The sequence below is a fragment of the Mesoplodon densirostris genome, chromosome 8 (genome assembly GCF_025265405.1).
Source record: "Mesoplodon densirostris isolate mMesDen1 chromosome 8, mMesDen1 primary haplotype, whole genome shotgun sequence".
Taxonomy (NCBI): domain Eukaryota; kingdom Metazoa; phylum Chordata; class Mammalia; order Artiodactyla; family Ziphiidae; genus Mesoplodon; species Mesoplodon densirostris.
The window spans coordinates 1,327,610-1,352,598 of NC_082668.1; positions in this window are offsets into that span (position 1 = coordinate 1,327,610).

Below are 24,989 nucleotides of genomic sequence, written 5' to 3' on the forward strand. Positions count from 1 at the left end.
GAAAACTCATTAGCAGATACATAACATTTCATGCATAGGGGCTCAGATTTTCCAAGAAAGACCAAGGGATTGCGAGGGAACCAGGAGACCCATTGAGCAGATTCGTGACGTGAGGAGGCCATGAAGAGTGACCTTGGGGAGGCGCTGGGCAGCCTGGGGTGCTCTTACGGGGACCCCAGACCATGTGGCCCTGCTTCCAGGGTGAGAGCTCTAGACTGCAACAGAATACATTGCCGTTGTGGTCAGCCACCCACCTTGTGGTCATTTGTTATGGTAACCCTGGGAGACTAATACACCCAGAGTAAACGTCAACACTGTGCTGAAGACGGGAGAAGATGTTATAAAAATAGCAAGAGAGTATTAAAAGGAAGAAAGTAATCATCTTTCTTTATTTTATTTATTTTTTTTGTGGTACGCGGGCCTCTCACTGTTGTGGCCTCTCCCAGCTCCGGATGCGCAGGCTCAGCGGCCATGGCTCAGGGGCCCAGCCGCTACGTGGCATGTGGGATGTTCCCAGACCGGGGCACGAACCCACGTCCCCTGAATCGGCAGGTGGACTCTCAACCACTGCGCCACCAGGGAAGCCCTCATCTTTCTTTAAATTGCTTACTTTGAGCCGCTTGTCTCACAGAGAGAGCATCTAGAAGCATCTAGAAGGTCGAACCGGACGAAGAGGAGGCTCCTGCTGCCGGAAGACACCCCACGAGTCCCTTTAAAAGTAGGGACAAGAGGTGTCGCGCTGACACTGTCAGGAGCCTGGAGGAGGCTTGTCGGCAGAAGGTCATTCCAGGCCCGCTCCCCAGCAGATCAGTGCCAGGCATGGCCCCACTTCCCGGCACAGTTACAGCGTCAGAGGCCCCTCCGGTGTCATCCCAGCATCGCTGTGCTGTTGCAGGAACACAGAACAGGCCTTCCCATGGTTCCACTCTACTGACTGAGGCCCTGGGTGTTGCCTGGTGCCCCCGCCCCCCGAGGATGGCCGCTCCGCCCAGCACACAGAGCACCCGCTGATCAGCAGCGCTTTGCGATACTGTGTCCCCAGCGCATCGAACACGGACCCGCAGGGCTCCCCTTTCCTCCCCAGTCACTCGCTTCGATGCATTGGCCCTTCTTGCTCTATGCTTTGTGGGTCTACCTGGGCCGGTTACCAGGGGGGTTTTGCTTCCACAGGGGACCCAGCAGGACTCTCCTGCTGCCACCCGGTCATTTCAGGTTTCTTAAGCCGAGAGACCAATAGGCCAGGGAGAGAGTCACCCAATCAGCAGGGGATTGGTGGCCAGCAGGAGGGGGGCAGAAAGAATGACACCCTGGGTGTCTCCGGGTGCTTTGGGGGAGGCAGGGGTGGGCCTTGTGGTGAGCAGGGGTGCAGACCCCTCGGGATGAGGGCCCAGGGCATCCCTCCAGGCGGGGCACCTGTCCGTAGGGGTGTACCCCAGGGAGGTGGGAAGCGGGCGTGGTGAGCACAGCTGTCCTTTGTCCTGCTACCCTTCCTGCTGGCAGTGTCCCAGGAAGAGACTGGCCAAGGCCTGTAGGAGCTTCTCCCACAGGGCAGACTGTGCAGGTCCGAGCGATGGGGAGTGGGCTGTAGCGATGATGTAGCGCATGCCCCTCACCCCCAGACTGAGGGCCTGGCTCGGTGAGAAAAGGGAGCCAGATCCCTCCCTGGGAATCTCTTTTGCCCAAAGAAGCTGCCTCCCCCAGGTTTAGGCCCCTCCCTGGGGAAGCGCCCATCCAACGACAAGTCCATGCAGTGGTCCAGACACCAGACTCAGTTTGGGAATCCTCTGGAGGGCGGTCAAGGGTCAGAGCTCCCCAGGGATTGGCCAAGGCTGGCGTGACAAGGACATCATATTTCAGCTCCCCCCAGGCCCATCCTACTTTCCCAGTTCCCTCTAGAGGTGGCCCTTGAGGACTGTCAGTCCCCATAAGCCGTCTGCACAGAAACACCCTGGGGAGTCTGCCCCCTTCCCGGAGCCCAGCCCATGATGGCCACTTTGACGCCTTGTCCACCATTCCCCGCTCTGACCAGTCACTGTGGGAGAGGACCAGCTCACTCGGCCTCACGGCCCACTTTCCCCTTCTCCCAGTGAAACAGTGTCAATTCTTTCCCTCTTTTTACCTTTGCAGCAATGAATACACAATAGTCCTGCGCACACTTGTTTTTATTTCTTCCGCCTTCAATTATCAGCGTGAATCAGCTGACAATGGCTTTTCTGTCCTCAGAGATACTTTTCCCTGACCTCTCCCTCCATTTCCTAATTTGCTTTGTCCTCTGTAAGCGACTTTTGCATCATAAGGCATGAAACGTTTACATCCTGTTCTGTAACCAAAATCCAGTCCTTTTATGTTATAGATAAGATTATCCTAAATTTGAAAATAATGAAATGCTCACGTTTTGGGAATTTGGTCAATATTAGCCACCGAAGAACCAAGGAATGCAAAGCTTTCTGGTCTTTTCTGGAGTTTCAAATCTGTTTTGCTTTTTCTTCAGGGGTTTTTCCACTTCCCAAGGTGACCCGGCGGCCCTGTGGCGTCCACTTTCTAATTCCTTTTGTGCCTCGGTTCCTGTGGCACCCGAACCCTCTCCCCACAGCGTGCTCTCCCCGGCTCCTCTCAAGACTTTCCGGTGACTCCCACCCACAGAATCTTCCCTTCCCTCCCTCTGAGTGCTGCAGCCTCTGGCTCAGGGTGGATGAAGGGCCCCTGAGCCCATCCCTGCCCTCCCCCTGCAGACTGGGGTGCATGTCCCACCCCCATCATGGACGCTGGAAGGAGGCGGAGAGGAAGGGCTCTCCAGGACGCAGCCCCAGCATGGCAGGGGGACTCCACCCAAGGCCACGGGTAGAGAGAGTCCTCCCAGGGGAACTCTCTGCCCATTGTGAGCCACTTCAGGGCCTTCTGAAGGATGCAGGGGGGCGCACGGTCCATGTGACGGGGACATGCCCAGAGCTGCCTAAAACAGACAGACAGCAGCTCCTCTGTGTTCTGGGCCCAGCTGAGACAGCTGAACATTCCTGAAGCCTGACCACAGCATCCGGCCGCCCTTCCCTGGGCCATCACTAACAGCTGGGCCCCACCCCCCAGCCAGGAGGCACAGGCCAGTGCGGGATGTGCTGCCGGAACAGTATAAGGAGATTTAGACAAGATGAGAGGCTAAGGAAAGGGTCCAGAAAAAGGCCCCCATTTTCAGACCACTTCATCTCATTTAGTGCATCTTCAGCGGACACTTACTAAGGGCAAGGTTCTGGGGTATGTTGGAGATTCATTTCTTTGATTCCGCAGACATTTGTTTAGTGCTCGTTTTGTGTGTGGCTCTGCACTGGGTGCGGGGACACGGAGAGGACCAGGTTATAGTCCTTGTTCTTGGGCTCACGATCTGCTAGGGGAGCACCACGTCAGGACGAGGGTGAGGCTGGGAGGGCACAGGGTTCAGGAAGGCGCTCACTTCCAGGACCAGTCCCGTCCTTGTATGAACCCAGAGAGGATGTCTCCATAATCTTTGTGCCATCTAATTGGCTGTTAAAACCATCTGTTTATTTCTTTTCTTTTCTTTTTCTTTCTTTTTTTTTTTTTTTTTGCAGTACGTGGGCCTCTCACTGCTGTGGCCTCTCCCGTTGCGGAGCACAGGCTCCGGACGTGCAGGCTCAGCGGCCATGGCTCATGGGCCCAGCCGCTCTGTGGCATGTGGGATCTTCCCAGACTGGGGCATGAACCCGTGTCCCCTGCATCAGTAGGCGGACTCTCAACCACCGCGCCACCAGGGAAGCCCCCGTCTGTTTATTTCTTAATTTCAGTTATTGAACACTTCAGTTCTAGACTTTCCATTTGATTCTTTTGAAATGCATTCCAGCATCGTGTCGTCTAGTCCCTTGAGCGCATCAATCAGTTATTTAAAATTTTCTATCTGACAAGTCCAATATCTAGGCTGTCTGAGGTTCTGTTTGTAATATTTGTATTTTTCCGTTGGTTGCTGTTCCAATGATCTTGTCTTCTGACATCCCTGGTGATTTTTAATTAAATGCTGGACACTGTGTTTTTAAAATTACCGAGTTTAACTGAAGTCCTGGATGGTTTTAACTTTGTGCAGATAAGACTTACTTTTGCTTAGACAGATATTTGGGTTTACTTCTGGTAGATTATCCTAATCCCATGTGGACTGTGGGCTAAAGTGGGCTTTGTGTTTGAGAGGGAGAGTCTGTTTCCTTTAGGGCACTCAGACTTCTAGAGGGTCCTGCAGAGATCCTGTGCCGTGCCCCCTCTGTGCCCCGTGACCCTCTTCTCGGGGACGAATAGCTGTTTTTGTCCCTCGAGTCCTGAACCAGCGCTGGGAGCTCTGCTTGGGTTCCCAGACGCCAGAGGCGCTGAAGTTGGGATCATCTTTCCAAACTTCCCTTTTCTCTGGAATCCTGGCTCCTCAGCTCTTTGCTGACTTAGCAATTCTCTCCACGGCCTCCAAAGAATTGATCTTCTGCTTGTTATCCAGATTTTCTAGCTGTTTTCAGCAGAACAGTTAGTCTAAAAAAATAACCCACCCTTCCTGGGAGTGGAAAATCAGTCTTACTTTTGAGAGCAGAATGTGTAACCATCGTTTCCTTTATGGACGGTGCTTTTTGGTGTTGCTGTGGTTTTCCCAGGAACGCCTTTGCTATCCTCAGACCATAAAAATATTTTCCCACATTATTTCCCAAAGCATTTTTAGCTTTCCCTTTCATATTTGTGTTTAATTCGTCTAAAATTGATTTTTAGTGTGGTGCCGGGGAGGGGACTGTGATGGCTCAAAAGCCTCAAGATTGAGGACGAGAATTGCATGATCACCTTTGGTTGTCACTCCTGTTAAGCTGTTAGGCCCCGCCATTTTGCAATTCTTTTGTTTTAAAAATGCTAATTCGCATCCACACTCCTCTCTGGATCGCAGCGTGTTTTCTTCCTGGCTTTTGGGACAAGACCGTTCACAGAGCCCTTGTCATTGTTACCACTCACCTGTCTTGTTGGAGGGTGTCCAGCCCAGGACCTGGCTGCATTTGTTAAATCCTGAAACTGAGGAACAATTCCTTTTGCTGTCTGTGTGGGGAAGAGCCCAGAGTGCAGTGAGCACTGGTCTGAAACGGGATCCTGTCCGAGGGGCCGGACAGAGCAGGTCGGTTATCGGAACCTAGATGAGGAATCTGCTTGAACCCGGCCGGGGCTCTGCGAAGTCGCAGCTGTTGCAAGTGGTTATGGGGTGACACCCAGGCCTGGGGAGGGGTCAGAGCTGCAAGACAGCCGGGCGGGTGGGCCTGAGCTCCAAGTCCAAGGTCCTCACCACGTTCAGAGGGGGCCTGGGGGCTTGGCAAGGGGCCCTTCTGCACACTTTCTCCTCTACCGTGACCAGGTTTACCCCGCAATTCCAGACGGCAGCCAGGACAGGGCTGAGGACAGCAGCTTTGGGAGGACAGGGTCAGAAGCAGGCAGTTCTGGGGGGGATGGCTGCCCAGAGGCACGTCGGGGGCCCCCTCATCGCCTCCGTCTTCAGGCAAGGGGCACCCGCAACCAGGCCAGAGCTTTCCCGTCTCCTGTGTGAGGGCTGCTGCAACCCTGGTGACTGGAGTTCACCGCATGGACTCCTGCCCCAGCTCACAGGAGGGAACAGGGTGGCACACGGCCAGTTTGTCCCAGCTGCTCACCTGGAGGACGTGGCTTAAACCTGCAGCCAGAGACAGGCCTGCCGGTCCCCACCCACCCCCGCCCCCATGGCCATAGTGGGAGCCCACCTGCGGGCAGGACTGGGTCTGGGGAGCAGACAAGAGATTCAGCAAGAGATTCAGAGTCAAGCCTGCTTCACACACCCACCCAGCAGAGAATTCTCTGAGACCTGGAACCCAGAGCCATGGTTCCAGATCCTCCCTTCCAGGCCCTGGAGACCCGGGGATGTGAGAAGGAGCCATTGGGTGGAGGGGTCCCTGCTCTGCTCTTGGGGAGACCAAGGGGCGTGTGCGGTGGCGGAGCGGGCCGGGGAGGGGTGGGAGGGGCAGAGGCGTCGTCCTGATGCTGCCAGCAGATCCACGGGCTGGAAACAAAAGAGGCAGCTCGGGACGGGGAGAAAACTGTTCTCCTTACAGTGGGTTGAATACCGTCCTCCTTCCTTCACGTCCACCCAGAACCTCAGAACGTGACCTTATTTGGAAATAGGGTCTTGGCGGATGTAATTAAAGTTCGGATGAGGTCACGCTGGATTAGGGAGGGTCCAATCCAATGACTGGTGTCTTTATAAGAAGAGAAACAGAGACAGACACACACGGGGGAGAAGCCACATGAGGATGGAGCGGAGCTGGAGCGAGGCATCCACCTGCCAAGGAACACCGCGGACGGCCTGCAGTCACCGGAAGCAGGAGAGAGACCTGGGGCGGACTCTCCTTGGCGGCCGCAGAAGGAACCACCCCTTGCCGACGCCTTGATCTCGGCCTTCCAGCTTCTGAACGTGAGAGGGTAAAGCCCCCAGTTTGTGGCTGTTGTCTTAAGCCCCCAGTTTGTGGTAGTTTGTTACGGCTGCTCTGGGAAGCGAGTACACCCCCAACTGACCCTCACCATCCCATCTGCACAGGTCATCTGGACTCCTGAGGTCAGCGGCGGGGAGCGTGGACTTGGACTCCTCAGGGATTAGTGAGGCCAGGTTGCTGGGACAAGTTGAGAGACCCCAAGGAAATGCTGGGCTCTGGGCAGCAAAGGGCGGTCAGCGTGGCCTGGGCTGACCACCCACTGGATGGCCGGCTTCTAGATGAGAGCATCCCCTGCTCCAGAGTTTCCTGCAATGAGATCAACCTCAGAAACCCCAGAGAGAAGGGGAAATTGCTCTGAAATGTTGGGGTCCCGTCACTTGAGCAGTGAAAAGCGGGGAGAGAACGGGGTGTGTGACATTGCCTCTGGTGGTTCTGGCGACCCGAAGTTTTTCTGAGGTGGTCAGGGTCCTGGCCTTAACTGAGGGGTCGTGAAATAGCAGCAGCCCAACAGCAAACTAAAACTGCCTGAATCACAGGTGGAGGGAAAACATCAACGCGGTCGTCTCTAGGGAGGAGAATTTGTTTTCTCTATTACTTTTCTGTATTTTCTAAATTTTCTGTAATGATGACCTGTCTCTTTGAAAATGAAAAAAGAAATTCCTTTGTAAAGGGTCTTGGCTAATAGGAATGAACACTGACTTGCAGGTCACAAGTACCCACAATTATAGGAATGGGACAATGACCTGGCAGCCTTCTGATGTGGAGGATGATTTCCTGCCCATTGCCAGACATAACTGAGCGGCCTGTGGGCAGGATGCAATTATTTGCTGTTTGGAAACCAGTGATTCATGATTTTAGATCAGCAGTTCTCAAAAAAGTTCTCAGCTGATCTTTAGATCACGTCAGGACCCTTTCCATGTGTTTGGGCTCTATCTACAGTATTTACAGCATTAGCAATTAGAGTAGAAAAACTTTTAAATATTTACTTGTCAATTCATTAAAAATTAACCAGAGCAAGCTCACTACATGTCATGAAAAATAATACTTTTGATGAAAAATAGCTATAGTTTCCAAAAGAAAAACAAGGGAGGAAAGGGGCTTTGAAATTTTTTTTTTTTGGCAGATCTCTTTAGCGTGTGGCTTTAATACAAGATGGCTGAATTTTTCTGCTTCTGCACTCAATCTGTTGTTTTATATTATCTGGGTTGGAGTATAAGAAGAAAAGCCGGCCTCACACAGGTATGTAATTGGAAAAGAGAGGAGCATTTTATCAGCATTTTCCAGATAGTTATAGACATTGTTCTTTGATACCGCTCTAACTTGACAGTTTCTTGAAATTAGTTACAATGTGGATTCTGACAGCCTTCCCAGCTTCCCCTCCATCCCACCCCGCCCCATTCTAACACAGTGGGAGGTCAAGGGCAGTGGAACTGGTCCCTGGGATGCTGCGCTCTGATGAAACGAGGCAGTGGGAGCAGCTGGGGAGCCCCAGGCCACCGACTTGAGTCCCTAGTGAGATAGCAGGGCAGCCTAGCGAAGCAAGGGCAAGGTGGGCAAGGTGGGCAAGGTGGACTAGGGACCGAGCTGCAAGTGGACAACGCCACAGGTGACATTCGTGCTCCTTGCTTGGAGAGAATGCTCGAAACCTGGCCTTGGAGGCCAGGAAGGCGGGCGGGACTGGGACCCAGGGGCCATCTCAAGTGAGTGGGAGCGGCCCTCCCTCTGCAAGGCCATCAGCATTGCCCAGTGGGGTAGGGGTCTCTGGAGACTCCAGAGTGACCTGTGGGGATGGGGTAACAGGTGAGGAGGGAGCTCATAGGCCCCATGGTGTCTGTGCCTGAGGACGTGGACACCCGTCCCCGGGGACGGGGCAGGAGGAGCCTGAGCACCAGGCTGCCTTCCTCCAAGCCCTCCCGCTCTCCCGGCTAGACTCCCGGTCACCTGAGGACAGAGAGTCTTGGGGTCCTGTTCCCCGGCCCTGCCAGGGGGGCCACGTCAGCGTCTGTCGAAAAGAGGTATGAACAGACAGGTAAGTGACTCTTGAACGCATTAGGAGCTTGGGTGCTGGGAGGGCTGGCGGGACAAGGCCAGCCAGGGTCTGGGGCTACCCGGCGGGGGCTCCTTAGCCTCGTCTGAAGGCACTAAGGCCCCTGGGATCTATGTGCTGTCTCCTGGCTGCCTCTGCTCACCCTCTTATTTAGAAAAAGGTAGAATATGGACGTGGCAGAAAGTAAGAAGGAAGGAAGGAAGGGAGGGAGGGAGGAAGGAATTAGACTAGGAAACTGGCAGGCAAACACTGCCCGGGCCCCTCCTCCGCCCCTTTCAGCCCCGACCTCCAGGGAGGCCTTTGCTGTCAAGAGCTCCTGAGCGTCTCTCAGAACAGGAGGGAGTTTTCGGGGAGTGCACTTGTGTGTTGATATATTGATACATATAAACATTTCGAGCTTTTCGAAATTGATCTTGTGGGCCCTTCCTGAGCGTGTTCTGCATCTGGGCAGGTTTCCCAGTAGCACATGATGCTCTGAAGACCTGCACCAGAGGCATCATCATTTATTAAAGCAAACCCTTGGGAGAACAATTTCAGGATGGAGTTTGCATGACAATAACATAGAGATAATGACATGCAATGCTGAATCCATGGTGTGAATCTCTCAGCCTTCTCCTAAGAGGTTTTGGTGGCAAAGGGCAGGTGCACTGTGGGTTTGGGTTTGGCCACATTGTTGGAACGTCCCTCCCAGAGGCTGTGCTCACAGGCTGTTCCTGTGGCCTAAGGGCCCAATCATCAGCTGGTCCACTCTGCCTGGAGCACCGATGGTGCATCCTCACCCTGACCGTGTCTCTGTGTAAAGCTGAGCAGTTTTTCCACATTTACTGTCGCTGGGCTGAATTTCAATTCCCCCCCTTTTTTTTCTGTACTGAGAAAGCCTCCTTTGGGGGCAAAGCAATTTAATGAAGTTAACTGGAGTGCCCAAAGACACAGCTTTCTGGGATCCAGAGCTGAGGGGCGTGTTCTTGGCAGGATCCCCTGCCCCCAGCCCCACTGTGTTCACGAAATTTCCTGGATGAGGCCCAGCAATCAATTAGCTCATCTGGAACGAAGGTCCTTGGGGTCACGGGCCAGCGTCGGGGTCCTGACCCCGTGGCAGATGCCCCCTCCTTCCCTGGGGAGCACAGCCCCTCGTCGGTCCCCGGCGGGCCGCCCTGCAGGCTGCCCCCCAGCTCCCAGGGCCCTGCCTTCCTGGCTGTCACCTGCCAAGTTCTCATGAGGCCTCCTTTCTCCTGATGACCCCCTGCACGGGCAGGACCTGTGACGGGCAGCCCGACGCGGTGCCCGCTGACCAGGCCAGTTGGACCCCCATTCTCGTGGCAGCTGCTTTATTCCACTTGAGTAGAAGCGACCCAACAGAACACAGAGTCTTGGGCCTCCTGAGAGGAAAGTTTTTATGACAGGAGATCGCGTTCATTGGACGGCTACCGCCAGGCATCCGCTAAAGACTTAACCTGTGTGACATTCTTTAAAGATGGCAAAGCCACTAGGAGGAGGTGACGTCAGCCCCACCCTGAAGGATGAAGCCAGGATGGATGAGGCATCTGGGCCACAGAAGGAGGCTTTGGCACAGAGAGCGCTGTTGCGATCTGTTGGGAAGGGGGTGCTGGCGGGCACAGAGCAGGACAGGGCATGGGCGCTGGGAAGTGCCCCCACTGCAGACTGGATTCCAGCAGGAGAGGGGCACTTTCCCTGTGGGCCAAGCCCCCCTCTTCCTGGAATCATCAGAGGCAGCTCCTTCAGGTGGGCCTTTGGGACAGGAGGCGGGAGAAACACTGTCGGGCCACCTCCTCAGTGTGAGCACCTGGGCTCTGTCCTCTGCACTGGGCACCCATGGATGGTTCTAGAAGGCAAGGGATGCTCTTTTCACTGGCCTGGGGATGTGGGTGCTGCCCCAGCAGTGAGACCCTAACCTGAGCTCTTGCGGGGCACGGCCCACCCAGGCCCTCCCTGCTCCCCTGGCAGGGCAGCCCTGAACAAACCTTTTCAACCAGTGGGACACCAGAGGAGCCCTGCAGGATGGCAGCCTGGCCCCGTCTCATGAATATGCATCAGCCAGGCCGGTTCTCTGGGTCCTCCCCGCTCTCCTTTTTGCGCTACCCACCCCACCCCCCCACCAGAGACGGCACTTATCTCTGCCGGTGAATAGGGTGCTATTGTGGGCAGGGTTCCAGAATTTTAATGACTTGCAAAATATAGTTAATTATGTAGAAAGACATCTTCTGCACTTTTTCATGTAAATGAGACAAATTAATTGGCGTTCAGTAGCTGTGAGAAGGCGCCGTCCCAGGAGGGGCGGGGGGAGTCCTTTGCGATTCTGAAGTAGGTGCCTGCCAGAGAGCAAGGTGAAAAGCAGAAACAGAGAAGGGTAATTTCTGATCCATCCAATTAATCCCAGCACCGGCCGCTCGGGTTGTAACCCAAACCGTGAGAAAGCGCCGCCCGCGGGTTCTCGCCGCTGTGCTGCCACTGAGAAACCAGGGAACCTGGGGCTGATCACCCTCCCTCAGCGCCCCCCCCGCCCCCCCCCCCCGGTCCTTGGCCAAGTTCCCGAAAGTGGCCCTGGGGGTGGTGACAGTCTGGCCACTGTGGGGGGTGGGCAGTGTCCACACTGGCTCCAAATCAGTCAGAACATTTGAGTCAAAAAAATCCACCACTTCAAAGGACTGGAATAAATGTTTCTCCAAAGAAGATGCACAAATGGCCAAGAATGGAAGCATGCACGACATTTTCAGTCATGAGGGAAACACAAATCAAAACCACAGTGAGATGGCGCCTCACACCCACTAGGACAGCTACTATCAAAAAATCCCAGAGATGACAAGCGTTGGTGAAGTTGTGCAGGAGCTGGCAGACTCCTACGTAGCTGGTGGGGAGGTAAGATGGTGCAGCCACCGTAGAAAACGGTTTGGCAGTTTCTCAAAAGGTGAAACGTAAAATTACCATATGATCCAGCAGTTCTGCTTGCGGGCATACACCCAAGAGAACTGAAAGCAGGGTCTCGAAGAGATATTTGCACAGCCCTGTTTGCAGCAGCACGACTCACAGTAGCCAATAGGTGGAAGCAACCCTGGTGTCCACTGACCGCTGACTGAGTAAAGAAGATGTGGACTATCTGTGCAGTGGAGTATTATTCACCCTAGGTAATGAAGTTCTGACAGGGGCTGCAACACAGATGAACTCTGAGGACGTTAAGTGAAGTAAGCCAGACACAGAAGGACAGGTACTGTATGATTCCATTTACGTGAGGTGCCTGGAATAGTCAAGTTCGTAGAGACAGAAGGTAAGTTAGAAGGTACCAGGGCCTGGGGCAGTGGTGTTTCTGTTTAACGGGCACACGGTTTCTGCTGGGGATGAGGAGAAAGTTTTAGCTGTAGTTAGTGGTGGTGTTTGCACAACACTGTGAAAGTATTTGATGCCACTGAACTGTACAATTATGTGTGCAATCGTTATTTTTAAAAATCTGCCCCTTAGCATTTGCTGAGACCCCCTTGTCCAAGCCTCTGCCCAGCTGTGCAGGTGAGAGGTGGGAGGAAGAAATGAAGACCACTTCAGGCTTCTCGTCTGAGTTCCCTGTGGGCCTCTGTCCAGGGCAACTGGGCGGGTGTGGGCAGCCAGGAGCAGCCCCTCCTCCTCTCTGCTTCCAGAAGCCACCAAGGGTCACTTTACCACACTCCCAGCCCCCAGTCACACCAGATCTGCCCCACTCGGCTCATCTTTCTGAAGCCCCCGGGGCTTGCCCAGCCTGGGTGGGGATGCCACGGCCCCCAGAGGCCCCTGCTCTCCCTGGGAAACGCCGAGGGAGAGCCAGCCGACAATGGGCTTCTATCTCCGGGGAGAAACCAGACCCGGCTCGGCTCAGAAGCCCCCAGCACCACATTCTTATCAGGCCGGACTCCTCAGCGAGTTCCACTTAGGAGGAAACCCGACCTACCCACGGCTGTCGGAGTCCCCCAGGCTTTGAAAATGAGAATGCGTGACTGGGACCAGCCTCCCAAAGCCTGGCGGGCAGTGTGGCTCCCTGGATCTTTCCAGAAAGCTTCCTGAAGCCCCTGGGGAGGGAGGTGAGGAGGGGGTGGGGCCCTGGGGATCTGTGTTGGTCCTTGGAGACGCCACTGCCTGGCCCGGGCACAGGGCGCCTGCCGCAGTCTCTGGATCCTAGCCAGAGCCTCGGAGACAGTGCACGTTCCCGAGCAGCAGGCCTCAGTGCCACGCAGAATCGCAGACCAGAGCCCTGGACAGACGCCCCTGCCGGCAGCTCGGCAGCCACGTGGAGGAATGCAAAAACGACCTCATTTCCCAAAGCTGCTGTCTGTGTACCTGCCCCATGTGCAGAGCGCTCGCCTAGCCAAGGCCCTTGCCGCTGGACACAAGGCCCTCCCCGAGGGCACGGTGGCTCCTTCCCCAGGGATTGCCTTCGTGCCTGGGTCCCAGAATAGACCACTGGACACTAAGGCCAGACTTGCTCAGGACAGCCTGGCTCCAGCTTCAAAGCTCAGGCCGCTGGGGACAGAGCTGACCAGGGCCTCCGTGGGCACAGCCCCACAACTCAGGGCCACCCGTGACTGAATATGGGCTGCCCTGGCCCTTTCCGGGAGGAGCCAGTGCCCCTCGCGTGGTGCCTGCCTCCCTGGGCAGCTGGGCAGCTGAGATGCAGTGGCGGGGAGGCCTCCCCAGCTGGCCGCAGCTGCCTCTGGGCACTGCAGCCCTGGAGGCTCCAGCTGCCTCCCAGCACGGCCTGCTCGGGGGGCCAGAAGGACAGACTCTCGGAAAGGGTCTCCTCCTCCCCTCTCCTTCCTTGCAAAGGCCAAGACTCACACCACAGCCCTGCAGGCCTGACCACCCAGAGCCCTGCAGGATGGAGGCCTGCCGGGGCCGGAGTCGCCCGCCCAGACCAAAGGGCCCAGCGTCACAGCTGCTTTGCCACACTGAGAGTTTTGCAGGTCTAGACAGGGATTAGCCATAATTGCACTAATTTCCTTTTGCATGATGCTCCGGGCGTGAAATCATGCAATGCAGAAGTCACAAGTAGACCCAAATAAGGGACATTCACGTAGATGGAAGATGCTGGAAAGAAGTGCGGTTTCTGGAAGCCCTTGGGGCTGTGGGAACTCAGGGAAACGTGAGCTTGGCTAGGACGGGCCGAGGCTCAGCTTCCACCTAAGGGGCTTGTGGGGGCCTCTTGCCCTTCCTCTTCCATTAATTGTGGTCACAAATCTAAAGGGGTTTAAATTTTGGTCAACCTACAAAGTATCCCTCTCTGCTAAGAGTTAGATTACGCTGGTTAAGAACAGTTCCCACCATAACTGATTACCTTCTGTGTGTTAATTAAATGACAACTCACGGTAGTTCAAAAAAAAGCCATCTTGAAAGAGGAGCTGCCACAGACCTGCAGCTCCAGCCCTGGGCTCCCGGCCCCTCCTGGAGGTTCCGTTTGGTCCCCCGTAGGAGCATCTGGTCCTGGACATGGATGCGAAGCCTTGCGCCTCCCTGGGCAGACCGTGGCCTGTATCTGCATGGGGCCAGGGGCCCTTTTGAGGCCTGGCCTGGGTCCCTTCATCTTGGGGTCCTCAGCAGTCCAGCCCCTGGAGGCACCCAGAAAATGAGAGAGGGAGGGAGGGGGAGAGAGAGAGAGAGAGAGAGACCGCGAGCTGGCCGAGGACCGCGCCTGGCGGCTGCTGGGCACTCAGCCCTCTGCTCCTGAGGCTGGCGTGGCCTCTGGGAAGTCTGTCCCTCTGCTGCCCGGGCCCGTTTCTTCCTCCGTGAATGACGACTAAGGGCTGGGGCAGGACGGGGTCTGCAGGAGGGAGCCTGTCCCGCCCCTCCCCTCCCTGAGGGGGTAGAGGGGTATTAGGGCATGGAAAGCAACCGGTCCTGGCTGAAAATGTACTCCCTCACCCCACTTTCTTTAAATAAAAAAGGTTTTGAATGACCAGGCACTCGATGGAGAATTGTGCCGTTGAGACAGATGACTTTCAGGGGACCGTCTTCACTCGGTGGCACGATGAACCCTCCGTTCAGCGCTGCCTCTTTCTGTCGGGAGGCCCCTGTGAGCCGGGGCCCAGGGGTGCGGCCGTATCTCTCAGCAGGTGAGATGCCTTCCGGATCATGGCAAGGGACTTCTGTGGGAATGAGTGGAAACCAACTGAAACTGGCTCAAAGGAAAGGGAAGTGGGCAGTAGAGGATGCAAGGCGAGGGTCTGCAGGATTGAAAGGAAGAGATTTCCCTTCTGAGCTGAAAGGTATTTCAGTCCTAGAACAATGACACAGCCACAAGGGAAAGTCGCCCAGGAGCCTTTGGCCTGCAGGGGGTCTGAGCAGCACGCCTGCCTCCCCTCCTCTGCACAGGGCCAACAGGTGGGCCACGAGGGGCGGCCCTGGCCGGGGTAGGCCCCTGGTGAAATGGCCAAATGGGAGCACCGACCCGCCTCCAAGGCTTCAAGGTGGGCGATCAGAACGCAGGGGCAGCGTGGAAGCCGCCTCGAAAGGGTGGCCGATGAGGATCCCGCAGCCCAGGATGAGACCCGCTGTCAGGCAAGAACCCACTCCCAGCGCCAGGCCTGCAGGCTCGGGGACACCCCAGCAGAGGGACGGTCCCTCACTGCAAACAAGGATCAACACAGACGAGCACAGAAGGACGAAACCCACGGCAGTCTCGCTGGCCCTCCCAGCACTGCTCTTAGAGTAAAGCATCCTTACGAGGAGCGTTTCCTCACTTTGGTGCATCTACATGCGCCTAAGGATGTCTGCACACAAGTGTGCTCTTAGTTGTGCATCAGTAGTTACACCTCACGTGTGTGTTGGCTGTTTCCGAGTAATAAACGTCTTAGAGATCTCACCTGTGCTCCGTGGCACAGAGACGTCGTTCATCCTAGGCAGATGGTGACATATGTGTGTCTTCGTCGGCTGGGAGGCCCTGATGGGAACTGTGTCCATTTACATCCGTGAACTCCTCTGACACAAGCTCTGTCCAGGTTGCTGCTCCCGGGATGGGGACTTTGCTATGCTCACAGCTGTGTCCCCAGTGCCAAGGCCGTAAGCTTTGTTCTGACCCGTGAACGCCTGTCCGCAAACCTGTGTCATCAGCCGTCTATACTTCGGCCAACCCCGCGGCCAGGACGGCGGCTCTGGGGCTTCGCCCGCACTGGCCAGGTCCCTGGGAGGCTCACGTCTTGCCGGGTGTCTCCCGGGCACTGGCCTTCCTCCTCTTTGAGCCGTCTCCCCCGACCCCGTTCCTCTCTCTTCCTTCTGAGGACTTGCCTCACTGCTTGGAGGTCTGTACCTCCTGGAGGCTGATCTTTTGTGTTTGATCTGTCACAGATGTTTCCTCACCCGCCCCATCGCCTGCCTTTTCACCTGAAATATTCCCTGTGGATATTTCTCAGCTCTGAGGTTGTTAACATTCATGAAGCTGCAGTCAGTCAGTGTTTCCTCAGAGTCTCTGGGCCTCAGGGCTTGCGGCAGTGGGTCACCTGCACCCAAGGTCATAGGCATCTCCTGAGAGGTCGCCTGTGCCCTCGGCGTGTGCCCTGGTGGAAGGTCCTGGGCTTGGCAGGGGCATCCCTGCCCTTACCTCTCCTGGTCCGGGAGCCCCTTCGCCCTCACTTCCTCTCTGCTCCCTCCTCCCCCCGCCTCGGACCAGCACCCAGATGGCCTCAGGCGCTTCCAGACACAACCCTGCAGAGGGAAGGGCGGCCTGGAGCCCACGTCATTCATTCATTCATTCATTCATTCATTCATGGAGTCGCTCCTCAGTTCCAAATCGCACCACGTGGTGAGGCTCTGTTCCCAGCCATAATTCTCACCCGAGCTCTTTATACCATGAAATGAGGTGTCTCTAATCCTGGCCCCGGGCCTGACACACTGTCTGCGTGAGGAAGACCAAGTTCCCACCCCCAGGGCAGGCTCTGAGCAGCTGAGGACGGCACACTGGGTTCCCTGAGTTTCTTGTCTGACCTCAGAGAAGCCAGCGATGGACCCTGGGGAGACGGGCTCCCAGAGGAAGCCCCTCCCTCAGCTTGATGCCTACAGGTCAGACGGGGAGGACAGGGCCTGGAAGAGTCGGGAGGGCCTGTCGCTCGCCCTGGAGCACTGGCCTGGAAGCCCACCCTCTTTGGGGCCCCTGGCGAGGAATGGGGGTGGATCAGGCCGCTGGTCCCCGGCCTGGGCCCACCCAGGAGGGACACTCTGCCTGGGGCAGCTCCTGTGTGCAGCCATTCTACAGAGCTTGCTGGACCCAGGACACGGGGCCTTCGGATTACCAGCCAGGTCACCCTGAAACACCTGCCTGGACTGAGATGCCCTGGAGGCCCCCAGCTCACAAGAGCCAGGCAGGCGTGTGAGGCTCCGGGAGGGCCCGGGACTCGGGCTGCACACATCACTTCCTGGACCTGAGGTCCCGGTGCCTGCGAGGCAGCCCCCTACTCCGCCCTCAGTTCCTAGAGGACAGACCTCGGTCCTACGAGCTTCAGCCCTGGGGTCCCTCCGACCCGCCGCACCCTGACCCACTTGAGTGAAGGTTCTCTGGTCACCAGGGCACGGCTGCCTGCTTCCTCCTGGGAGCCCCGCACGGGAGGGTCTCAGCTCCACCCACCCAGCCTTGGAGCGGCTCCGTCCTGTGTAGGACACTTGCCACGGAACCACTCACAGGATTAAAATGAACTTTTCTGGAAGCATAAAAACACTGGAACGCCAAAGCCAAGGTGATTCATCACCTAATTAAGAAAATACTCTTCACTGACAGAAAGCAAGTTGGCTAAATTATACAAGTTTAATCAGAGCACATAACTTTCTTGTGTGTCCATGTAATTAATACCGACCAGGCAGTGTGGGGAGATGTGCCGTTTCTAGCCTTTGGAAGGAACTGCTGACCCTTCATTGGGGGCTTGAAATAAAAATCAATGCTTCAGCTTAAACATCTGGTCAACTAGAAAAAATTCCCAGGATTTGTGGATTCTATAATGAGTTAGTCCTTAAAGTAAAAGAAGCCCTGCCCAGCAGGGTCTGCAAAACCCAGGCTGGGTTAGGGAGGACGGGTCCCGCGGCTGAGCCTGGGCCGAAGGGGGGCTTGATTCCCACTCTGAAATCCCCGTCAACTTTTTTTTTCCAGCTTTATTGAGGTATAGTTGATAATTTAAAAAACTATATACATTTAAAGTGTACAACTTCATGACCTGATACATGTACAAACGCTGTGAAATGATCTCACCACAATCAGGCTAAGTAACACTCCATCACCTCCCATAGTTACCATTTTCTTTCTCTTTCTCTCTCTCTCTCCTTCCCTCCTTCCTTCTTTCTGTTATTGAGTCCAAGCTCATTCTGCTCGCCACACGACAGGCCAGTAAATCAGGAGACAAGGTGTTGGGACAAGGAATAGCGACTTTATTTGGAAAGCCAGCAGACCAAGAAGATGGTGGGCTAGTGTCCCAAAGAACCATCTTACCGAGTTAGAATTCAGGTTCTTTTATACTAAAAGGGGAGGGGGCGTGGCTGGTTGTTGCAGACTTCTTGGTGTCGGAACCCTTTGTTCTTGCAGCTGCCCATGTAGGTCAGGTCGTGATGTACCTGTAAACCTCCAAGATAAGTGTTATTCTCTGTTCTGCAACTTTTTATCTCTATATGAATAAAAGTGTTATACCTTTAAAGGTCAGAGGCTTGAGAATGGGCAATCCTGTATATTTCAGGCTACAGGCAGCATTCTTAACTTGTAACAGAAGCAGGAGAATACAAAGGTTAAAGTAAAAGAAGAAACTGATCCAATATGGAGTCAGTCCAAATTACACTTTCTTCTTTCCTTTCCTATTTTTTTTTTTTGTGTGTGGTGATAACACTTCAGATCTACCCTCTCAGCAAATTCCAAGTATGCAATATTGTTAACTGTAGTCGCATTGCTATGCATTAGATTAACCAAAACTCTGTACCCTTTACAGGACATCTCCTCATCTCCCCTCCCCCCAGCCCCTGGCAACACCATTCTACTCTCTGCTTCTAGGGGTTAGACTGTTTCAGTTTCCACATGTAAGTGAGATCATGCAGTGTCTGTCCTTTAGTGTTTTATGTGACTTATTTCGCTTACCATAATGTCTTCCAGGTCCATCCATGCTGTCGCAAATGGCAGGATGACCTTGTTTTTTAAGCCCAGGTAATATTCCATTGTCTAAACATAGCACATGTTCTTCATCCATTCATCCGTCCCAGGTTCACTGCAGCATTACTCACACCAGCCAAGATATAGAAACGACCAAATGTCCCTGGTCATCTCGACTTCTATCGTCCACTTCTGACACGTCCAGCTCATGCCCTCCTTTCTACTCTGACCACCTTGGTGCTTTCGGGCCTCCCCGCCTCCAGTGGGCCTCCTACAAGTTCTTCCTGCTGCCAAGGAGGCTCACGCAGACCTGGGGACACAAGTCACCTCCCGCTCAGGTGGTTTTGCAGCCCCATGGCTTTGGTCTGGGAGGGGAGCCTTCCCCAAACACCTGGCCATGTTGGCTCTGGGCAGTGTTGGTTGGGAGGCGATGCAGGCTGGGTGGGGGCAGAAGGGAGAGGCTGTGGCTGGATCAGGGCTGGATCCGGAAGCTCAAGGCTGATTTCCTCCAGTCTGGCCACCACTCGGTGTTAACCCAAGCAATGGGACCTTTTCCAAACAAATGCACCCCTCAAAGCTGAGGGGCTGGAACCCTCCAGGGTGGCCTGGGGACGCCCAACCAGGAGGCTCCCCATTGTCAACCAGAAGTCCTTTTGCTCAGGTTAGATTCTTTCCTTCCAAGTAGCATGTCAAGTAGGGTTTTCAATCACTGGAGTGCAGCCAAGCTCAAAACATATTTCACTGAGCTTTTCGAAAATGACACTGTCAGCCTGCCACCCCCGGCCCCCCGCCCATAAATGGGCCAGCAGGAACCCTGCAGGGGAGACTCCTGCACGCAGGCCTGGAGGCAAAGAGCCGTACAGGACCTGGGGCTGCCAGCGGGGGTGGGGTACGTGCCCACGTACAAGCTGGAGGCTCCTCTCGTGAGCATGTCAGATCCTTCAGGGCTTACTTCCCGCTCTCTCCTTCTGCTTCTCCCTCTCCGTGGGCACCATAACCACCGAACAGCCCCCTGCCCCACCCTAGACTCAGGCCAGACCCGCCGGAGCCTTGACGAGGTGAGGCTCCTGGGTCGTCCCCTCCCCGCCAACGCAGCTCTGTTCCTGTGGTTGAATAAGTGCTGGGCACACAGTGTATTCCAGGCCACAGACAGATGTCGCGTTCTGCAAGCAGAACGGTAGGGTTTGCTGCTGCTGCTGTTTCAGGTTCAGAAGGATCAGCCCATTCTTTTTAAAAAGGGGAATTCAATAGAGTCCCTGTTTGAGTATAAATCAGTTGTTGTTGTTTTTTTTCAATTGTTGGTAAGCTTTTCATTTTAAGTTTCTGAAGTGAATCATACACACAAGAAAGCACACAGGGCAGAGGTGTTCGGCTTAATGGATGTTCACCCAGTGAACACATCCAGTTCATCAGCACCCAAGTCACGATATGGAGCATTTTTCCAGCATCCTGGAAGGCTCCCTCCACCTCCTAAAGTAACCCCATTCCCAGAGAGGAGTCTGCCTGTTTTAAAACTTCTTATACATGGAATAACACGGGATGTACCATTTTGTGTGAGGTTTCTCCTGTACAGCACAGTGTTTGTAAGGTTTATGCTTGCTGTGTGGAGCGGTAGTCTGTGATTTTTCATTGCTGTATAATATTCCAGTGCACGAATAGATGGACCCAGGTGACCACCACTCGTGGCTTTACGATTCCTGATGCTCATACACTGTCAACAGCCTCCTGATGCCTATACATATGCATTTGTATTGGGAGTATTTATATCCATCCATCCATACATACATACATCCATCCATACATCCATCCATACATCCATACATACATACATACATACATACATACATACATACATACATACGCATGAAATTGCTGAGTCATGCAATATGCAAATCCCAGCTGTAAGTAGATGCTTCCAAACTGTTTTCCAAAGCAGTGTTGATGACTTAGGCTCCTGTCACTATTGTACGAGGACTCTGATTGCTCGACATCTCCACATGGGGTATGTTTGTTTGGTCGTTTCAGCCATTCTTCGGGTGTGTGGTTTGAATTTGCTCTTCCCTGTGGGGTGTGAGGCCAGGTGCCCTTCCATATGCATTTGAACCCCTTGAAAACCCCTGGTTCTCAAAACCACCTCCTCGAGCCTTTTGCCCACTTTTCCATTCACTTGTCTCTCTTTTTCTGATCTTGAGCCCTTTTTCCACTCTGGCTGTGAAACTTTTGTCAGATCTATGTGTTGTCAATATCTAAGTTGAGTCTGCACTTTGATTTTCACCCTCATTGTTGTCTTTTGATGAAATAAAATGTAGTGCTTGAAAGTAACCTCAACAGCTGAATCATGGGATCTTCTGAGAATTGCTGGCAGCACAGGAGAGGGAGCGAGGGCTCTGCACCCACTCTGTCTGCTCTGGGGGTTTGGGTGCCGCCACCTGGGGTGATGCAGGGATGAGGTCAGACCTGGCCTGAGCAGGTGGTGCAGAGCCATCCCTGGCCGGATCTCTGGGGTGGGAGAAGGAAACCATGCCCACAGGAGCCTCTGCAAGGAGGGCATCGGAGTGCTGGGCTCACTGCGGCTGGTCCTGTGACCCTGGGGAGTCACCCCTCCCTTGGCACCTGTGAAGCCAAGGTGTTGCTGTGGAAGACCTCTGAGTACCTCTTGGACCCCTGCCCATGCTTGGTGGGTCTTACTTCCTTAGCCGTCTCTCCAGCCTGGACAGCGAAGCTTGGGGATCCCGGCTGCCTGGGGCTGACTCCAGCCCCACCTCTTGCTGGCTGTGCAGGCTGGATCCAGCCACTGGTCTCTCTGTGCCCTGCTGCTCTGGGCTGTAGCATGGAGGGGACAAGAGGCCAGCCCAAGGCTGTGGGTGTTCACCCCGGCAGCCACGGGCCGTGTCATCAGGGGCCGAGAGCCACTTTGCTGGGGCCGACCTCCAGCTCTCTATTGCCTGCTGTATGTCCTCAGGCAGGTTACTCAGCTCTCTGGACCTCAGCCTTCTCACCTGTAAAATGCAGGTAACAATCACACCATCGTCAGTGAGGTAATAGACAGAAGGCGCTCATCATGGCTTGGTGAGTGTCACTGGTTCACTCCAATCCATCAGGTTGAGATCAACACTTCTTACTAAGGACTTAAAAACCAAGTCTGATTTCATCAAATGCTGTTGTATGTCTTTCAAGATACAAAACTGAGAAACAAAAACCCAACACAGCAAAAATAAATAAATAAATTAATAAACTCTTACCCCCAACATCTTCTAAGAAAAAAAAAAAGGTACAAAACTGGAAACCCCATGTTCACCACAAATATTCAACATTCATTATTCAATATTCAATGGATATTTGTTGAATAAAAACTTAATAGTTAGGATTTGACTACAAGTAACAGAAAACCAGATAGTGGCTTATATAAAAAAGAGTTACATTTGTCTTGTGAAAATAAGACAAAATATAAATATTTTAAATATATAATAAGATACATAATAATAGATTATTAATATAATATTTAAGGATATTTAAAGATAAATATAAAAATAAGACAGAAAATAAGATGGAGTGAGGCTGCCCATGGTTGATTTCACAGTACCATCAAGGGCCCTGGTTCCTTCTGTCTTATACCTCCACTAGATTTTGCATGTGGCATTTGTCCTCATTGTTACAATGTGGTTGCTGCACCTCCAGGCATCATCTCTGAAGTCCAGGAAGGCAAAGGCAAAAGGAGTAAGTTGTTCTTTGTTATCAGGAAAATAAAAGTTTTCTTTGGAAGCCTCATCCAGAAGGGTTTCTGCTTAGATCTCATTTGCAGGAATCTCTCAAAAAGCTGCCATTTACTAGAAGGAGTCTGGGAAGGTAAGAGGTGAGGGTGGGGCTTGGGGCTGCCATGATCTCTTCACATGATGATTTATGGTAACAAATATCACTCAAGATTATTATAACTTGTTCAGAGTGCATAATTATTTTAATAATCTGCAGAATTTTAAATTTTTATATTTCTTCAGAAGGGAAATATGTCTTTGGTTTTATTTTTTTGTGTTCTGGTATCACAAGTACTTTTTTTTTCTTTTTTTTTTTTGTGGTACGCGGGCCTCTCAGTTTTGTGGCCTCTCTCGTTGCGGAGCACAGGTTCCCGACGTGCAGGGTCAGCGGCCATGGCTCACAGGCCCAGCCGCTCCGCGGCATGTGGGATCTTCCTGGACTGGGGCACGAACCCGTGTCCCCTGCATTGGCAGGTGGACTCTCAACCACTGTGCCACCAGGGAAGCCCCACAAGTACTTTCAATTTGAAATCACAGACATATCTGTAACTGAATACAGAGTCTTTTGGGGGAATTTTTTAAATAACTCAATATTTTAAGGTTTTCCATCTTTATGGCTGTCTTATCTCTTCAGTAGTCATTTTTGGTAGTTTATATTTTCCTAGAAAATCATTTAGTTTATGGATATTGTAAGATTTCTTTCTACAGAGTTATGTACAACATTCTCTTAGAATTAAAAAAAAAATCTTTTCTGCATCTGGTTAAGCCTTTCCTGACAGTATACATTTATGGTTTCTGTCTTTTTTCTTTATTTACCAGTCTTGCTAAAGTTTTATCTCTTCTATTTTCTATTCTGTTTTTGCTAAAGTTTTATCTCTTTTATTTTCTATTCTGTTTGGTTTTAAAACATCTGCTCTTGAATTTGTGTATCAATTCTACACATTTATCTTCAGTTTCTCTTTTAGTAATATCTGCTTTTACTTTTACTGCTTACATTCTCTGGATTTCTCATTATTTATTTAGCTGCTATCCTTACGCTTAATATTTAGTTAATTTTACTTTTTTCTTTCTAATTACATCCTCAACCTCATCTCATAAGTTTTGGCCTGTGGCCTTGTGGCTCTCATGACTTTATCAGTTTTGTTATGATTTTTTATTTCTTCTTTGAGCAAAGAGTTATGGGTTTTTCAGAGCTCCCAAATGGTTTGATATTCTTCTGTTTTCCTCTTTTTGTGATCAATTTCTAATTTTATTTGTCAGAGAACCTGGCCTGAATGATTTCAACATTTAAAAAAATTTAATTTTTAAGATGTTCTCTTTGATCCAGGATCTGAGTTAATGCCCCAGACGAACTCTCCCAGGTAGATGTAATTAAATGATTCACAGATGTTTGAAAAAATCTGTCTGATGTGTTTGTGGGGCGTACAGTTGGAGCCACCCACTGAGCCAACCGTATTTAATCACAGCACCATACTAAAACATTTCCTTCATTGTTTTACCTACTTTTGGCCTCTCCAAGGCTGACCGCCTCCAAGCTCTCTATGTCCCTGCATCTGACTTGGGCTCACAGGACGCCGGGGTGGGGAGGTGACGGGGAGGAGGGCCGGAGAGCTACCTCTGGCAAGAGAGGGATGCCGCTGAAATTCAGCCTCCATGTGTCCAAAACAGAAAGAGGAATTGTGAGGGATGTGTCGGGAAGATGAAGTCAGAGCCTGTGATGGTAAATTGCACAGTAACATACAGGGCACATAGCAAGTGTCGACGACTTGTTGAATTCCAATTTGAACATGAAGAAAAGCTTTTGAGGCCCTTTTACACATTTCCAGGTGGTCTTGTACTTTTTTCATATGGTAATACTTGCACCCCTGTCCTTTTCTTATTGTGCTTCTACCTGGCTCACAGCTCCATGCTGCTCTGTGTAGGTAGGAAGACCCACGGGACACAGCTTGGTGCACCCGCAGGGAGGGCTGTGCCGTGGATTCCCCACTGGGGCTGGCTCACCTGTGCTCTGCAGGTTCAACGTGGTCCTGTTTGATTTCCATCTCCTGTAACAACAGCGAGTTGGATTTCATCTTTGGGCCCGTTTGATAGTTGGTGCCCACTCTGGGCCTTATTATAATAAGGTTCTATTTTTGTCTTCTTTTTATCACCTCATTATGTTTCCTGTTGTTTAACATTTCCATGCTTTATCATTTTTATTCTTATTCTAATTTCTTTTGTTTCATTGCTCAAGTTTTTCTTGCTTACTCTTTTCTTTATTTAAAAATGAAGCATTTTTTTTCTACTAGTGGCTACCTTAAGATTTAATCCACATATTTACACCCTATTTCTCCTCCAGCATTAATACTATATCAATAAATGTTTTTCACCTCCTACAGAATGAACGATTTTAGCAAGTTTAATTTTCTCCTTCCCTTGCTTCCAGCCCTCACATTATGTTTCAGTAATACGGGCTTCTTGAGCTTTATTTTGTGAGGGTATTTTCTTCATTTCGTATTGTTGCAGTAACCATTTTGGTACTTGCACTCTATTCCATAAGCGTGTTCATTGTCTAAACATTCACGTGTGGTTCTTTGGTTTGGGTCCCTACTGGCTCACTTTTTGTATCATACCTTCTTTTGTCT